Source organism: Felis catus, chromosome B4, assembly GCF_018350175.1.
Source record: "Felis catus isolate Fca126 chromosome B4, F.catus_Fca126_mat1.0, whole genome shotgun sequence".
NCBI classification, from domain to species: Eukaryota; Metazoa; Chordata; class Mammalia; order Carnivora; family Felidae; genus Felis; species Felis catus.
This window is the reverse complement of record NC_058374.1, coordinates 6,444,577-6,451,171: the sequence shown is the minus strand read 5'-3', so window position 1 is coordinate 6,451,171 and position 6,595 is coordinate 6,444,577. Positions and strand designations below refer to the sequence as shown.

Below are 6,595 nucleotides of genomic sequence, written 5' to 3'. Positions count from 1 at the left end.
AAAGTCTATTAAAACACGGGCAAATCAACTTGAATAGACACTTCATAAGGGAATTTATAATCAGTGGCCAATAAGCATATGAAAAATGCCCAAATGTGTTTTATTAGAGAAATTCAGATTAAAATCACAGAGAGATATTATTGCACACCCACTAAAATGGCTAAAATTTAAAATACTGAGTAATCGGAAATTGCATGTATTGCTGGTAAGAGTGGTACAACCACTTTGGAAAAAATTTAACAGCTTCTTGTAATCTTTTTTTCCCCCTATTACCCAGCAATTGCACTCCTAAGAGAAATGAAAACATATGCCCACACAAAGTCTTGTAAACAAGTGTTTATTCATAATAGCCCCAAACTAGAAACAACCTGAAGCCCTTCAATTTATGAACAAATAAACCTCAGAAAGATAAAATGTGAGCATACTCAGCCATACAAAAGCCCTTTCACGAAGGTAAATGTGTGCCTTGGTCAAGTGAGAAGGCCTCTAGGAAGCTTCAGGGTGTTGTCCTTTAGTCAGCTCACCTGCTGCCTAAGAGAGTGAAATGATTATCTTGCAAACATTCGTAGATGTGGCTTTTATCAAATGGAGTGAAATCAGTAAAATTCGCTAAAGACCCACAAACTTGAGAAAATTGTTTCAGCAGAAACATGGCCAGCTTGGGCTAAAGAGGACAAAGAGAACAGGAAATTAAAAAAAAAAAAAAAAAGACAGTTGATTCCCAAAATTCTCTGCAGGAAGCTGGCTGCTTGGCTACTAAAATTGCTCAACTCCTTCATGAAAAAGGAAGGAGTCAGAGGATAGAACCAAGAGCCTAAACAGCGGATCTGGGAACCAGGGAGAATTATTCCCGGGCCTTGAAATCTGATCAGGAAATTCCCACTTGCTCAGCTGGATTTCAGGACTGCCTTTAATGGCAAATGGAAGAGCTGTATGTTCCATTTTACCATTTTTGGAACCACAATATCTGCAACTATTCTTCATACTCCTCCGAGTATGTTGGGAGCAAATAATTTATATCTTTTCACAAATGCACAGATGGAGAAAATTTGTGCCCTAGCCACTGTACTCAATGGATTACACCTAGCAGCCTTATTCCCACCTGGCACTGGTTTACATTTTGTATATGAGTTGATAAAATGTAGGTGAGATTTTGGGCTCTGAATGGATACTACAGTGGGATGAGACTCTTGGGAATATTTGGAGGGATGGATGTATTTCACATTTGGGAGGAATCTAAATGATCAAGAGCCAAGGTGTCTACTGTGGTAGGCAAAATTCTGTCCCGGTCCCCAAGATTCCCACCCCACGGCATATACGCCTTATATAACCCCTTCCCTTCGTTGTAGGCATTAACTGGAGCATGAACAGGTATGTCCCCATGATCGGGCTGAAAATCAGTTGACTTGGAATTAAACAAAAGACAGGTCATTGTGGGTGGGTCTCATCTAATCAGGTAGGCCCTTATAGAGAAAGAAAGCAAGAGTAGCCGTGCTGATTCTCTACATCCCTCTTTTAGAAATTTCTCTCAGTAAGGATGCGTTCTTTGACAATGCTCCGGGAATGGAAAAGGTGAAGTAATAATAAAAAAGTGTCAAAGTGCCATCCTGGTGGCAGGCCCGTTTTCTATGATGTGACTGAGTTCAGAGTACTTTTCAGGTCAAAATACCTTCATTCTGCTGGCTTGCTTTACCTGTGTGGACCATCCCCATGGCTTTGTTGTGCCTTTATTGAGGGATGCCTCCAGACACCAATATTTTGAACTGATTGCTTGATTGAAGGCATGGAATTTTTCAAACCCCAGGGTAACATCAGATTAAGATCTCAGGTGAGAGGTCTGCCTCTCTACGATATAGTAAAAGCAGAGGGATTGCGAGGGAGAGGAGGCCAAGGAGAACAGCATGAAGAGTTGCCCCAATTGCTTTCTATACAGATCATTTTTGGGAAAAAGGACCCAGAAAGGTCAAGAATCTGGAAATGAAGTCTTCAAGAACTACTTGATCCCTGTATCACCTGGAAAGTCTTCATGTAGCCCACGTTCCCCAGTTTGGAAATTGTAAATTGAAATATTCCTGAGTTAAAAGTCTAGAAACGTAACTTCTAAAAGTATGGGCCAGGGCAAAACAGGTCCTCCACAGTTTTTCTGACCTGAAAGAGACATTTAAAAAACAATTACTGGAAATTACTATGAAAGAACTTAATTCAAAACAACCAAGGTCTTTTAGTTTCATTTTAGCTATACACCAGAAAGCTGTGTGTGTGTGTGTGTGTGTGTGTGTGTGTGTGTGTGTGTGTTCTTCAGCATGTCTTTAAACAAATATTCTGTATAAGAAAGTAAACTAGCAACTCTAACCGAGCTGATAATACAATTTTGGGTATTTTTGTATTAGTCAAATCTTATCTAATATGGTGGCTCCACTGGAGCATCTGGGCCCAAAGACCCAGCTCAGGGATGGTGTTCAGTCAAAATATTCCATTGACCCATAGTAAACACCTGAGTATAAGGTTTGATATTACTTTATGACTCAAAATATCATAATTCAGAAAGACGAATGAATCCAAGGAGATGACTTCTATTTTGATAAGGTCTTTAAAAGTAACAACATTTTTTTTTTGTCCATTTCATTGTGTTCTTTGACTTACAGAGTAATTAAAGTCAAGTTTTGGTGAATGGCAGTAGGAAGTAATATATTTTCAGGACCTAAAGTGAAGCTATAAATCTCGTCTTTGCGTGGTATAGATGGAAAGAAGTGTTTGTAGAGTTTCACTACACCAAAACTCTGTGAGCAGTTCATTAACCTTCAGGTTGCTGCCATTTATTACATCCAAAGACAAGGAAAATCAAAACTTAATCCATCTCAGGGCAGCCAAGGTAATGAAGATAGGTCAATAATATTTTCTTGATTCTGAACATAACATGTCAGCCCTTGATAGAAGTAGCATGGCTGACTGAGTGCAATGCAGAAAGGAATATCCTTTCTATGTTATTATGACTCTCCCCTGGCTTTGCTCGCATAAGATCACCTGTTTTCTAGAATGCAACTGGCAAGTCTGTTTAATTTAGAAAGAGTCATGACCAGGAATTTTCAGAGCAAATTTCAAAAGCCATATTGGGGACTGGAAACTAGCTCTAAACTTGGAAGAAGTTTATCAGCCCGGGGTTACTGTATTTCATTCAAATCTGTTAAGTGCTATGACGCACTAATTTCTGCTTAGCACAAGCAATAAAAATTATAAGTAATATTTGGTAATTATGTAAGTAATTATTATAAGTAATAATAAGAACAGTCTTTTTACCTTTTCACTCTGCATCAAGAGCTGTTCTTAACATCCATGATTTCATGAAATTCTTACAATAACTCTATGAGACAAATTGTTTTTATTCCTCATTTTATATACAGAGAAAGTGGCAGGAGAATTGGGTTATCACAAAGCATTAAGGAATATGTGTGTGATGAACTCAAAGGAATTTGCATCATGGAGGTATTATCTTCACATTGAAAACACTTTGGTTTCAAACAAAACACGAATGTAATCTGTGATGTTATAGAAGGTCGCTGATTTTATCAGTGTTACACTTTTGCTTATTTCGTTTCAAGTCTTTATTTAAATTGCAGTTAGTGCAATATAATAGGGTATATTTGTTTCAGGAGTAGAATTTAGTGAGCATGGGGTGTGATAGGGAAGTGATGAATCACTTTTGCTTACTTTTTAAATTCTAAGTTTCATGGTTAAGAACCATAAACATAAACTTTGTGCCCCATTTATATTTATATAGGTTTGAATAATAGCTAACTTAACAATATATAACATATTGTGTTTTCTTTTAAGGGACTTGTGTTTTCTCACGTTTGTGGGGCAGTAGAGCACATCTGATACTATAAGAATGTATAAGCAAGAACTGATGATACCCTGGAGGGGAGAACATTGAAGGTAGAGAAATAAACACGTTAGAAGGATCTTCAGTTATTTGAAAGGTTGTTGCCCAAAGGAGTCAATGTGTGTTTCCTCATGGCCTGAAGTGCTAGAGCTATACTAAGTGTGTCAAAGCCACACACACACACACACACACACACACACACACACTCAAAGTTGTGGCAACATGGGACAGGCTACCCTGTGTGGAAATTAATTTCTTTCCATTAGGGACACTTCAGCATAGAATTTCATGATCAGTTGAGGTCTTGGGTGTAGACTGGACGCGGAGACCAAAAGGCCTTTAAGGTCCCTTCCTGTGCTGAGATTCTGTCTCTTAAGGAAAGAGCATTGAAACCAGGAAAGCAGAAGATAGACTTCACCCAGTACCATTTCTCCAGATCTACATCTGCTTGTGATGAAATTGGAAAACTAGGCAGTACCCCAGAGACATAGGAAGCACCAACTAACATTTAAAAAGCAGTAGTTGTTATTCCTAGGGAAGCTCCTTAACCACCGAAAGTGCTCCGGTTACCTCTCTCTTTGCTACACATTTAGATGGACAAGCGACCTCCCCAGACTTCCTTTTCATGACCCACTGTATTCCTAAGAAAAATATAAAACAGGGCTCATTCTCCACCCCAGAGAAGCCCTGATAAGAGACAAACGTTTATTGACAGACAGACAATAGATGAACTCAAAGGAAATACAGCACGCCACAATTTTAGAAGCACTGGCAGAAATGAGAGTCTCGGGGAAGTGACTAAGTCCAGGGCATTAAAGCTGACAGAGAACAAGAAGAGTCTGGTGACAGTGGAAGCGTCTACATTCCTTTCAGAGTCACTGTCTGTAACCAAACAATTGGTCACCTTATGTCTCGGTAAATAAGCACCTATGGACCAACGGAGTATCTTCGTCCTTTTCTGCAGTGTAACATTTAAAATTTTGCTTTGCAATTTCAAAATCCTGTAAAACGTAGGTAGATGAGAGGACACACTGGAAATGATTTTCTGTTTCCATGAAAAATATAGCTAATATTTCTGTAAAGCCGTACTGATTCAAGATATCCAACTTGACTTCTAGTATAAAATAAGCAACACCACCCAGATTTTATTTTCCCTTGGTTGGTGTACTAGCAAAGAGAAATGGGGAACACATCTGCAAATTATGCCTGAGTGATTATCTATTTCCCTCTCCTAGTGGTCCCAGCATGAGTCTATCACACCAGACCCACCTCCTCACCCAGGACGACAGTCCACCTCTCCCTCTCATACTTCTCGTTACCTAACTCTGTCTACTGTTCCTATGTTTCATAATTACCTTCGAAAACAATTGATAGTATACTTCTTTATTTGTTTATTATTCATTGTCCCCTCCTTGTAGAGTAAGGGGTCTATGACAGCCGCAATCTCTGCTCTTTTTTTTAACTAGCATACCCCATGTCCAACACAGCCTGATGAAGAGTAGGCACACAATCCGTACTTGTTGCTGAATAAATACCAATCTTCTATTTCTTACCTGTTTTTTTTCCCCGCAAAGTTGTCAATTCCTTAGAGACAGGAACCATTTGTAATTTGTGATGATATCCCAGCACACAATAAGCACTTGACAATGTTGAGTGAATTGAGAAAGGAAAAAAGAGCAGCCCGTGAGGTTCAGAGGCTGGGCCGGCACTCACGGGGAAGTCATGTTCTTCTCTCATTAGATGTAAACAATTTCACAGAATACCAACCTCAAACAAGGTTACTCTGAGACCACGACAAAACGAGATGAAGCGACTGCATAATTCTGTCTAAGCACAGACAAAACAAGGTCCCTGTGCCACCCACAAATACCAGACATTCCTCCTTCTTGCCTAAAATGAGTGACTTCACCGCTGTATTTTTATTTTAGTCTCCTCTCCCTATATGTAAGATTTATCGAGACACTCAGTCTTAGACATTATCCAATCTAGAGAAAACCTCTACTTGCTTTGACCTCCCCCAATTCACCCTGAGTCTACAAGTGGTTCTTTTCAATGCTTTCTTATGGGGATACCCCATTTTCCCCTACGGTGTGTGTTCTCACTCGATGCAATAAGTAATAATCTCAAGTTGTTGCACTACACATGTGTTTTTGGTTGCCCTTGGCTGAAGAACATTGACAGAATAAATGAATCAATTTACACAACCATTTCATAACTTATCTGCCTGGGGATTGCTTAATATCTTGAACTTTACAACTTCCCAAAGCGATGGGAAGGAAAAAGGCTTCATGTCTCTTCTTCTCCAGAAAAAGAGATGTTCCCCCATCTCTGGACGAACTTGAGGATACTTATTTCAATGGGATTTTGTCATCTAAAAGTAAATCCATCAGTCAGGGATGAGGGATGTGAAAGCCTTATGAGACATTTTTAAATTATAAAATGAACTACATTATACATGTGTTGTGTATTTATTCATTACCACAATGCCATCACTTATAAAAACAACTAATTCAAACTACAGCTCTGATCTGTGGACTGTTGCTTTTCTAAGGTACTGATACATCAAAGGCTTTAGCAGTTCTCTGAAGTTCAAAGTAATGACTCTTACTATAAAGTCTGTGTTATATAAACCCAGGGAAAAGGCAATAAAGGGAGGACACAGAAGGAATAGGGATTTGGAAGTCATTCTTGAATGGTGTGATGTCCAAGATAAGA

General features: G+C 39.0%; 1 long non-coding RNA gene across 1 annotated transcript; it reads right to left on the bottom strand.

The window, feature by feature from the left end:
• Positions 1-321: 321 nt before the first annotated feature.
• LOC123386431 lies at positions 322-5,621 on the bottom strand. Its single transcript, XR_006600279.1, has 2 exons — positions 5,434-5,621; positions 322-2,148 (listed from the first exon to the last, which is right to left on the bottom strand). It is a non-coding gene; the product is annotated as an uncharacterized LOC123386431 (long non-coding RNA).
• Between the last annotated feature and the right edge of the window lie 974 nt (positions 5,622-6,595).